Raw genomic sequence first — 12,025 nt, 5'->3', positions numbered from 1 at the left:
TGGATCCACAAACCCGTATCCAGTGGCGCCCACCTGAGCCCGGCCAGTCCTCGCAGTAAAGGAAACACACGGCTGTGGGCTCGGGATCAGCCCTTCTGCTCTTCTGAGAAGTCCTTCCTGGGCAGAAGGAGGGGACACGGTGACCTTATCTCCTGGGTCTCCGTGCGCCAAGGAGCGTGTCAGGAGGAGAGGAGCCTGGACCGCCCCAGCCCCGCCCCACGAGCGGCGCTGCTCTGGGGGGCGTGGCTCCCCCGCCGGCGGCCTCCCGGCCCTTCCCGGAGGCCAAGGCGCTCGCCTCCCCGGATGCTGAGCTGCAGGCCCTGCTGCAGGCACGGCAGCTTCCCTGGACGTCCTGGGGGCAGCGGGCACCGGGGGTGGCCGTGCTGGGGCCCTGCCTCCCGTGCCCCCTGCCTCCTGTCCGCGTGGCGGCCCCGCGTCTCCCCGGGGAGCTCTGCTCCCACCCACCGGGCACCTACCCGTCCTGGGAGGCCGCTGGCTTCGCCCCAAGCCCACCCAAGGGGTTCTCCTCGCAGGCCTCTGACCGAATCTCGCCGCACGCAGCTCCTGGCCCTACGGCTGCTTCCTGACGGGAAATTCTGCCCCCTTCGTGCAGGCCTCAAAGAGGCAAGGACGAGGTGTGTGATGAGCAACACATTTTATTTCCTATCTTGAAATTATTTCCAGCTGAATTCTCAAAGGAGAGAATACCGCAAAATATATTTAGTAATTTTTGTCTAATGAATCATTTTAGAGTTATTTGCACACACAGGAGGATAAAACAAGGAACACTGAATCTACAGCCGAGGGTTTATACGTAATCAAATAATTAAAAGATCATGACCAAATGGCAAAGACGCCCTCATTACAAAAATAAGAAGTGACGCTGAGCTTGTAAACTTCCGAACGATGCTGTTCCCGATGGAGCGTCTGAAATAAAACGCACTCTTGTGATTCCGGCGATGGTGTCTCCTCTGTGAGCTGCACGTGTGTACAGGCGGGGCTCGCGGACAGCTCTGTAAACAGTCGGAGCTGTAAAGCACTGAATCGAGGTGAAGGTCAACGAGCTACTCAAATACGCGAAAGTGAACGTCCACTAAAACGCTGATATAAACATCAGCCCACCCACTTCTGCAACAGTTGTTTCAACCCGGGGGGCTCGAGGGTCTTTCTTTTGTAGAGAAGACTGTCGCTCTCCGACTTTACGGTCGAGGACAATGTGACGCACGCTGACCTCCCAGTAAATCCTCAGGAAAAATCGCTCTCGGTTCTTTCCTGTGGGGTCGCCAGGCGTGGGCAAGCGGAGGGCGGTGTAGCCTGCAGCCGCGATCGTGGAATCTGGCCCCTGGGGTTGCAGACTCGCCCTGCGCCTGCCAACGTCGAGGGGAGCTCCGTGCACACCTTTTCCGAGGCTGCGACCCGGGTGCATTCTGATCATGTTTCCACCACTTGAAGTGAGGCCACCGGCTGCATCTCCCGTGGACGTTCTGGTCTATTTAAAAATCGTAACAGAACGCTCCTCCTTCTTATTTTAAAAAGGGAACACCCAGTGAATATAGTACTTTTATCTCCTCCATCTGTCATCACGTTCTTTGCCAAACATTGCTTCAAATACTTTGTGGAACAAAGTAGAAATAAATAAAGAGAATAAACCAGGTGGGGCCACCAGGTGCGGTAGGTAGCGGGAAGGGAACCTCCAGCTCCAGCAGAGATGCCGGCTGTGAGCAGGTGTGGTCGAGGGACGACGGAAAAGGCCCAGGGTCCGGGCCTCTGCTGGGACCCCTCCCTGTGCTTTTGTCCAAGGAGCCTCCTGGGTTCTGCAGCTCCAGGGGGCCGACCCCAAGCCTGGTGTGGGTTTCCCGAGACTCCTGGGGTGGGCGCAGCCTGGACCCCCGCAGCCCACGTGCTGACCACCCTCCCAGAGGTGGGCCGGCCCCGGAGCCAGAGACCTCGGTCCTGTCCACTCCAGCTCTCAACTGGTGGGAGTGAAACTCAGCAGGTGAGACGCCCACCCCAGGGTCCCCATCCCAGAAGTTGGGGTCCTCATCCAGTTGCCCAGACACTGGACACGGGGCAGCACTGTGGGTGCAGGTAACTCTCACCCCTGGCTGGGCCCCGAGCACTGCCTGCTCTATAGAGGGGGACGCATACCTGGAGGGGTGACCGAGGGAGGCCCCCTGGAGCTGCGACCCTCAAATGTGCCCAGTGTTGACGCTGAGGACGTTTCCAGTCTGCTGGATGTTAAGTTAATGGCCTGGTTGGAGAAGGGGGGGCGGCAGGAGTGACAGAGCACAGCTGGCTGCACACCTCCTGCCTCCACCTGGCCCCCTGCCGAGCTCAGGGCCACTCGGGCCACCACGCCCGTTCATACCCTCATACCCTAGGCAGACCTGTCCTGGGATGAGATGGGACAGAGCCGGTTCTTACTCAGTGCCTACCAAAGATCAGGTCAGAAGCCTTGTCTCTGCAAGTGAACCTTCAAATCGGAGAGCAAGGGAGGGTGGGCACCCGTCAGGGGAGCTGCTCCAGGACGAGCAGGGATCCTCCGGGGAATCACTCAGCTGTGAGGGCAGCAAGCATCATGGAGCCTCAAAGAGCAGGGCACACTTTCCGCAGAGGGATGTCATCCAAAGCATCAAAAGCAGCCTGGGCGCTGGGGGAGCCCCACCCGGCTCGGCCTGGACCCCCGTGGCCCCTAAGCACCCCCCCACACCAGGTTTCAGTCTGCTTCATGGCTGCGACTAAGGTTTCAGCTGCACACGGTGTCACCCTGTGTCTGTGCCTCAGGACAGAGGCTGAGGGAACCGCTCGGAGAACTAACAGCAAGACAGCGACAAAATCACCTCCAGGCAGTGCGATGACCGACCAGTGGTTTTTATTTCCGTCCTTGTCCTTCTGTACAGTGTTCAAATATTCTAGACAGAAAGTGCATCGTCTAAGTGACGGAAAGGGCTGCAATTGAGCAACGTCTCTGGCGGGAAACACTCGGACGCTGTGCGGGAGGGCAGCGGGGCTGGAGAGTGCACTCCGTCACCGACCTGTGCCCCGTCCAGGGCCTTGCAGGACTTGCAGACCCCGACGAGGCTGCTGTGATGATGGTGGGTCAGACGAGACTGGGTTGCTTTTCTCACCAGTTTCTGAATGAAACCGTCCTGGGAATCGTGCACCTGAAAACAGCCTTTTCGCGGCTCTGATGGTCGCTGTTCTCTGGAGTCGACTCCCTCTGGTTCGCTGGCTCCGGCCAGGCTTGGGTGGACAGAGAGGTCACACCCGGATCCCAGTGGCTCCCTGACTGTCAGGCGGCTGTGGGGTCATGGACGCAGCCCCCCGTCCCCCGGTGGTCGCCATGTCAAACTGAAGCCTCTGACTCTTTCCAGGACCGGCAGGGCCAGTCGGGGCCACTCACCACCCTGGCCGTGTCTGAGCCAGGAGGGGTCATGTCGGCACCTGCTGGTGACCCCGCAAGAGGCAGAGTGCCCTCAAAACCCAAGGCCGCGCCCCAGGAGGGGACGGGACAGATGCACAGGAAGTCCAGCACCGAAGGTCAGAACTTCCTGTGCAGAGACGGGCGTGAGCCTGACGCCCGTGAAGACGCCAGGTGTGGGCGGAGTGTACTGGCCACAGGGCTCCCGTCCTCCCAGGGCCACTCACGACAGAGGACACGACCCCGCAGACCGGGCGCCGGCGCTCAGAGCCGAGGGTCACCGGGAGGAAGGAAAGGGAGTGAGGCGTCGGGCCGCTGGCTCCCGTGAGGGCCTCACTTTGGAAGCGCGAACGTGTCGTTGGCCCTGAGGATGGCTGGTCTAAAGGACAGCTCAAAGGACCTCTGGTCGCTGAAGCTCTGGGCTCTGTACTTGGCCAGGTGCGCGCCCCTGCCGCCGCGTCCGCGTTCCTGCGTGCCCCTCCCCGCCCCGGGGGTGTCCGGGGGCCCCCCTGGGGCGGGGGCGCGGGCCGTGTGGCAGCCCCCTAGCACGGCCGAGGGCACCGCAGAGGCTGGCGCTGGCCGGGGGCCGTGGGCCGTCGGGCTCTCGCCCTGCCCGCGTGGCTCTCCGCGAGCCCCCTGACCACCCCTGGAGGCTGCTGGTCTCCGGGACGTCTCATTTTTGCCTGCGGGGGGCGCCACCTCTGCTGCCTTGCTCTCAGGCTGAGCCGAGTTAGGGGGGGCCGTCCTGCCAGCCTGGGCCTGGGCAGGGTGTGCCGGGCTCCCTGGGTGGGGAGGAGCTAGGTTCTTTGCAGCCGGGGCCCCATGTCCCCGAGGGGGGTCCTCTGTGTGCCTCGCCTGCTGCCTCTGCGGCCACTCTGGGCTCTTCCCAATGCGCCGGCCGGGAGCCTCCACCGGGGCCGCCGGGTCACCGTCCACAGCCTCTTCGGCCCCACTCGAGTGGGCCTTCTCGCCCCAAAGGCCTTCTCCCTTCCTTCCAGGACCGTCCAGCCTCGCAGCCCCCGGGGGCCCCTCCTCTTGCCCACGGTGACTTCTTCCGCCGCCCAGGCCGGCCCTCTCCCCGCCCGCGACTTCCCTGGGGGCCTGGAGGTCGAGGCGCTTCTGGGCCACCCGGTCTGCCCTTAGCCCATCCGCCACTGTGGACGTGGGGGGAGGTTGGTGGGAAGGCCCAGCACTGGGAGGAAGCTGTTCCCCGGGTAAGACGCACGTCCCGCCCTTGGCCTGCTGGTTCTCAGATGGCGGTGGCCTAGTGCCCAAAGCGCGGCTTGGAGTCCCCGCCACGTGGCTCCCCTGTGGCACCGGGAGATCTGGGGCTGGAGTCGGGGGCTTTGGGCTGCCCCCCTGAGGGCTCTGCCACACAGCGCCTGAGATTCTGTCCCCAGCTGCCACCTTCCTTTTGCCTGCGGCCAGTTCACCTGGAGCTGCCCCGCGGGGCTCGACAGGCAGGGTCTGGGTGTCGGCGGCCTCCCGAGGCGGGGCGGGTGGGGACCCCGAGGCTCCGCACACGCTGCCGCCCCCGGGCTGGCGATCAGGCTTCTCGGCCGCGAGACCTGGGCCTGTGGGCCGGGCGGCGCCCCTTTCCTCCTGCTCCTTGGCCGCCCTGTTTCCGGGGCTCAGGGCGTCCCCTGGCACCAGGGCTGGGGGGCTCCTGGAGGCCCCTGCAGCCGTCACCCGCCCGGGGGCGTTGACACTCCTCGGCTGTGTTCGTTCAGTTAAGGAGCTTGCTCTGTTCTCACCAGGATCATGGCTGGCGCTCCCTTCAGCCGTCAGCGGGGGCCGGGTTGGCTCCGGGGATGACGGGGGCCCCCTGTGTCCTTCCTGCTCACGAGGGGGGCTCTTGTCCACCGAGGGCAGATTCTCAGGCCTCCTCCCGTCCTGGGCCGGTGCTTCTGGCCTCATGGAGACACTCACCTCGCTCCTCCCGGGAACCCTGGGCGCCAGCACTTGCTGACCGCCGGGGGCACAGCCGGCGAGTCCCCTCCATCGGTTTTCCGAGGCCGCGGACCGATGTGATGAGGTGCTGGCGTCATCAACCGGCCTTTCCTCCCGTCCTGTCAGCAGAGGTGTCTTAGAACTTAGCTGGGAAGCGTCCTCTCCCCAAGTGTCCTGGTGCTTCGGGAGCCTGTGTGAAGTCCCAGGGCTGCGTCTGGTTTCCTTTCCTCCAGGGGAACTTTTCTGCGGTTTCGTCGTGGGAACTGCCTCGGGGACGTCTGGACCATGGCAGGCAGCATCCTGCGGAGGCGCTGTGAGCGTTGGCTGTGCCCCTGGGCCTTGCTGTGGCAGGGCGGGCGGGCTCAGACCTGCCGGGCTCCGTCCTGCCCTCGACGGGGCGCCCCTGCTTCCACTCTCCGCCGTAGTGGTAGGTGGGGCTCCTGTATTTCCAGTCACACCCTCTCCTCGCAGAAGACGCCAGCCTTGGTCTTCAGGGCCTGCTGCCCTCTGCAGGGTGGCAGGAGGGGGCGGCACTGTGTGGACAGCCGGCAGTCTGGCCGCGATCTGCAGAGGCTCCATGGCTGGCTGTGTGTGCTGCGCGGCCTGGGCTGCGTGCGCCGCGAGCGGAGGGAATTGTCCTGGCGCTCTCTCTTCTGGGCAATTCTCCTGGACAGCGAAGAGGGGGTCTGGCTCCGAGTCTGCAGTCATTCTTTCCGTTTCATCCTCTGAACTGCAGACGGTCAGGGTGACTTCGGGGGCAGCCCCGGCTCTGCCCCCCACGAACCCCGGCGGGGGGCCCAGCCTTGCTCCCCTCGCCCCCTGGGCAGCCCCCGTCCTGTCGCCTCCCAATGCCGCCGTGCCCCCCGGGCTGGCTGGTCCCCGTGGGCTCAGCTCGGGCTCGCGGCCAGGAAGGACTTCACCCCAGAGGGAGGCGGGAGAGGGGGCTGCCCTGGGGACACACTCGGGCCCCGCACCTGGGAACAGTGTTTCCGGGCCGTCCCTGGGGGCGGTCGCCCGGGGCGCGGAGGGCTGCCGGGGCTGCCCCCACCCTGGTGCTTGGCTCCCACCGGGCGTCTCTCGTGCGCGGGGGGCCGTGCCCGTTTCTCCTCTGGGCGCGCAGCGCAGATCCGCGTGGGTGACTCTGGCGCCGTGGGACATCCAGCTGCGGGGGCCGCAGACGACGGTGGCGATGCTGAAGGGCAGCAGGGGCTCGGCCGAGCCGGCCAGGAAGCGGGCGGGGGGCGCCCGGATGCAGGTGCTGGCCAAGGTGGCCAAGCGGAGCACGCGGCGCTCGGGCCGGTGCAGCGGGCCCCGCGGCAGGCGCTTCTTCCTGTGCTCGTGCGCGCGCAGCGGCAGGAGGCCGGTCTCCGCACAGCGGCAGCCGCTCCGCTCAAACGTCTCCCGCAGCTTGGCCAGCGCGGCGCTCCGCCTGACGCCCGCCTTCGGCGGAGGGCCCCTGGCGGCTTTGGGCGGCTCCGCGGAAGGCTTCTCCGCGGCCTCCTTCTCCTCCGCGGCCAAGAACACCTTCAGGATGCTCTTCACGGAGCTCCTCCCGGCGGGGAGCCCCCGGGGCCTCTCGCGACCCAGCGGCTCCCGGCCCCGTGCGGGGCGGCCGGCTCCCTCCCTGGTCTTCTCCAGGAGCTTGTGGATAGTGGCCGTCACCAGGCTCCTGCCGGGGCCCTGCCTGTCCTTGAAGATCAGCCGCCCCACCTCCCGGGTCCTCTTGAGGCGCGGCTCCCGGCCGGTGCCCATGAACTTGGCCTTGAGGAGCTGGAAGCGTGTGGGTCGCCGCGGGGCGTCCTGGGGCTCCAGCGCCCGGCCGGTCTTGCTCAGCCCGCCTTCTGCCCTCCTGGCGGGGGGAGGCCCCTGGGGCCCGTCCCCGCGGTCGGTGATGTAGAGCAGCAAACTGCTGAGGATGGCTCGGGCCGCGGGGCCGCATGTCACCCTGCTGACTTTCTTCTTTAGGGCTTGGACATCAATGGGTGTCTTATTGCTGCAAATCCTGCCGCTCTTGGGGCTGTAGGGAAAAGAATGAATCGTCACAGATTTTATCACCATTTTTTCCAAGGTGGCTCCTTGGAACATTTCTTATGGGACAATCCCATTTAAAGTAGCCCAAGAAGTCCAGGAAGAGAAGCCTGGGCGCCGAGCGGCTTGGATTCTAGGGAATCCCTGTGGCAGCGCCGGAGAGTCAGGGTTGCCCACCGCCTAGCACTTTGGGCCACTATTTCCTTTTCTGTTAACTGGCCATGTTTTCTGAACTGTACCCTCTGCAGGGCTTTGGAGAGCGTAAGGTATTTACATTTTTTTTTGTAGTGGGCATGTTTTTCTTGCATAAGTTAGGAGAAAAGCATAAAGGCTTCACCTTCTCTGTGTGCTCTCTGCCCTCCTCTAACTGTACTGCATTATATTCTGATTCAGTCCCAAGGGTGCCGTCTCCACCCAGGCCCTGGGCGGGTCAGGCAGCGGGAGACTCAGCTGTGGGGCGGGAGCTGGGGCGTGGCCCCCGGAGCAGGAGGGCGTGGGCTTCACTGCCCAGTAGAGGGGAAGAGGGCTGGGGGCACCGGCCGGGACCTGCCCTGCTGAGCCCCCTCGGGAATGCTCTCAGGGAAACCCCGAGGCTGAGGGGCCTGAGCCCTCACCCTCCACGGCCCTGTCCCCAGACCCCTTTGCCCCAGCCCAGCGGGTCCAGGCCGAGAGGCTGTCCCCTGAGGGCGCGTCTGCCCAGCACTGGCAAAGCCGGAGCCTCCTCCCTGCTGGGGCTTCCACCTCTCCAGATGGCAGTTTGGCAAAGACGTGCCCAGAATTGCAGCCCAGCCATCAGCACGGCTTTGCTGTTTATCCCAAAGAGACGATCAGGTCGCAGAGCAAAGATTGGTGTGCCGCGTGTGACACTGAAAACGGGGCACATCTTAAGTGCCTGACACGGGGCAGGGGCCTCAAGAAACGTCACATCTGAGTTTGAGGGAAGGCAATCTACAGCAGGAAAGTGCTCAGGACGCAGCCGGCGGAGACACAGACCGAAAGCAGGCTGGAAGGGAACGTGCGAACATACTTTTCTTTCTGTACTTTGCAGGAGAGAGAGCTCTGTTTCCGGAAGCTGCACACAAACTTCTTTTAAGAGCCGTTAGGCGCGCTTCCGTGATGGGAGGACAGCAATGGGGCCCCTGCTGGCCTCACCCCCTGACGGGTGAGCCCCTTGGGTGAGCCGGGCGCCCGTCCACTGCCTGGGAGTGGATCCCGGACGGACAATTACTCCTTTCAAGGAGCGAAGGAGAGTGAATGTAACCGCAGAATTTTCCGTAGAACCCCGAATTCGCTCCTACGCAGTGAACCCACGCAGAATGCAGCTGCTCCCATTATCCTCAGATGCCGGAGGACCTGGGCGCCCAGTGAGGTGACCCCACCAGAAGCCCCAGCTCGGACGTCTCAGGGACCCAAGACCTGCATTTGCAGCAAGTCCCCTGAGTGGCCGTAGCTACTGGCCCTGGGAGCCACTTTGGGAACGGCCGGCATGGAGCGAGAACTTTCCAGCCTCAGACCACCGTGGGTTTGACCCTGACGTGGTGGACGAGGCTCCGCAAACAAACCCAGACCTGAACCTACTGAGCTCTGAGGTGGCAGGTCCGGCATGGCTGCGGGATGGCCACAGCCGAAAACACATGACCGCTGAATCTGGGGCTGCGCCGAGCATCTGAGGGGGTCGGGCTGTGCTGAGCCCCGGCCAGAGGGGGATGTGCCCTGGGCTCGCTGGGCAGCCAGGCTCCAGTGCACTGGCCCTCGACTGGTCCCAGCTCATTCCCACCTCAGGGCCTGAGCAGCCTGCGCGTGGGGCGTCTCGTGTCCCCTGCTGGGGTCCCTGCCTAAGCACACAGCTCCCAGGCGCCGCCCCCAGCACGTCCCCGGAGTGCCTCCCGCTGTGCACTTCTCATCCTTGCCAGAGGCCTGGGTGCAGCACAGAGCATGCGGAGTGTGGCTTTGCGTGGCCCCCAGTGGCACACAGCCTCTGCGTGGGGAGACCGTCTCTTCCCTGCTTTCCCAGGGCTCACAGCAGCACCCGTGGAAGGGCCCTGGCCGCCGGGTGCGCCCCTGAGCGCCTCTCCCTGCTGCACCTTGCGCCCGCCCGCCAGCCTCTCTGCCCTGCTGTCTTCCACTCCCCTCGAACTCTGGCCGTGCTGGGCTCTGTCCCAGCTCTACACTTTACCCGTGCTGAGCCTTCCGGCCCGGCACAGCCATACTCCTGACGAGCTCCTATCCATCCCTCAGGACCTGGTTCTGATGCCCCTGCTTTCCCAGTGGCCCGGATGCCTTGTCCCCACTGGTCCTGTGAGGCCTCTTAGTGTCCCCTGCAGGGTGACAGTCCCGACCTCTGCACCCCGAAGTCACTGAGAGTGGACGGCAGGCGAGCTCCCCTGGGGAGGCGAGGTCCTTCTGTCCAGACTTCAAGTCTGCCTGTCCGGCCAGACTTGAAGGCAGGCCCAGCACATTCTTTTGGGACCTCCCTGCTCCCAGGGCACCTCGGGCCTGGGTGAGAGTTCCTGCCCATCACGGGGGGTCGGCCCAGCCCATCTCGGCCTGGTCAGCACTGCCTGGAGGACTGGTGGGCCCGTGGCTTCATGTCCAGCCCCTGGCGGCGTGGACGTGACCGAGCCCACCCCGGGACAGGAGTGGAACATTAGGGGCCAATCTAAACAGTAGCGCTGCAGCAAAGGTTCCTCATTTAGTCCCATCAGTAACTCTGGCTCCCGAGAGGTCACTTGAAAATACAGGGACATCAGAGTCACTGTTGGCGACACACCCCTTCCCACCCCGGTCACCAACCGGACCCCTTGGCAGTCACAGATGGGGCAGGACGCAGACCCTGCGTTCCCAGCAGAGGTCCTCCACTCCATCCTTGTCCTAAAACGGAAGCAGCGTCCAGCACCTCTGGGGGCCTGTCCCCTCCACGGGGGCAGCCTTTCCTGCTTCATCGAGGGCCTGGTTGGCCTGGGCCTGCTCTACCACGCGTCAGCACGTGTCCTGGGGCAGCGACTGGATGTCCCCCGGCCCCCGTGTCCCAGCTGAGGTACGGGGTCTCCTGGGGCACAGGTCTGGCCGTCCCACCGCCCTGGCAGGGGCACTGCCTGTGGCACTGAGACCCCCTTCCCCACTCTCGGCCGTGACCTCCCTCCAGGCCGATCCCCTGCGCCCCGAGAGCACGTGTGCTGCCCCAGGACACACAGTGAGTTCACATCTGCCACGCGGCCATGCTATCTACCATCGTCTCACGAACACTCTTCCCCCAGCTGTGGGCCTGGGGGTCAGGGGGCAGAGACAGGGACAGGTCATCCCCTCGTCCTCCCGGCCTGGGGCAGAGATGGTGGCCGCTCACTCGGGGTGCAGAAGGGGCACACACCGCGCACTCTGTCCTTCCAGCTGCGGTTCCTCCCGCGTCCCCATGGAGCCGCGAAGGCCAGGAGGACACAGCGACCTTCCGAGCCACCCCTCCCCCAGCGCCAAGTGGGGCTGCACGCAGCAGGCGCTCCGTAAAAGCCTCGCCTCCACTCGGAAGAGACGGGAAGGAGGAGAGGCTGTCGTCCCCCGTCTCTACAGGCCGTTGGCGGGGAGCTGGCGGGCGGCTCTCACGCTGACTGCAGGCCCCGGCTTGCGCATCCCTCATAAGTAGTAGTTCCCCCACCGCAGCACAAATGCACATCCGTCGACTGCGCTGTACATTTTAGTGGCCAGGGAGCTACCGGCTGAAACTTGCCAATGCATCAGAGTCTGACAACCTGAACCTCTGTGTTTCCTGGAAATAAACCTGGATAAAGGCTGGTGGGCGTCCTCTGGGCCGGGGCCCACGGTCCCGCTCCTTCCTGCCTGGCCCTGGTCATGGTGGACAGAGGGCCATCCATCCAACCGGGCTGCCTGAGGCCCTGAGTGTTGGATGCTATGTCAGGACCTGAGATTTAAATGGCAGAGTGTTCTGGGGACACTCCCCTCATGTCTAGTGACAACTGCTGCTGGGTGTGCGTGTCTGTGTGTGTGTCTATTTGTGTGTGTGTGTGTGTATCTGTGCATGTCTGTGTGTCTGTGTCTGTGTCTCTGTGTGCCTCTCTATTTGTGTCTCTCTGTGTGTATATGTGTGTCTGTGCATGTCTATGTGTGTCTGTGTGCCCTTCTATTTGTGTGTGTCTGTGTGTGTCTATGTGTGCCTGTGTGTCTATTTGTGTCTCTGTGTGTGTGTCTTTGTGTGTCTGTGCATGTTTATGTGTGTCTGTGTGTGTGTGTCTCTGTGTGTGTCTGTGTGTGTGTTTGTGTCTCTGTGGGTGGGTATGTGTGTGTCTATGTGTCTCTGTGTGTCTGTGCGTGTCTATGTGTGTCTGTGTGTGTCTCTGTGTCTCTGTGTCTCTGTGTCTGTGCATGTGTCTGTATCTCTGTGTGTCTGTGCATGTCTGTGTCTGTGTGTGTCTGTGTGTGTCTGTGTGTGTCTGTGTCTCTCTGTGTGTGTCTGTGCGTGTGTCTTTGTCTCTGTGTATGTGTGTCTATGTGTGTCTGCGTGTCTATTTGTGTCTCTGTGTGTGTCTTTGTGTGTCTGTGCATGTCTGTGTGTGTCTGTATCTCTGTGTCTCTGTGTGTCTATGTATCTCTTCTCTGTGTGTGTGTGTGTCTGTG

The sequence above is a fragment of the Monodon monoceros genome, unplaced genomic scaffold, assembly GCF_005190385.1.
Source record: "Monodon monoceros isolate NGI ecotype Baffin Bay Population unplaced genomic scaffold, NGI_Narwhal_1 Super_Scaffold_8, whole genome shotgun sequence".
Taxonomy (NCBI): domain Eukaryota; kingdom Metazoa; phylum Chordata; class Mammalia; order Artiodactyla; family Monodontidae; genus Monodon; species Monodon monoceros.
Note: the sequence above shows the minus strand (reverse complement) of the source record.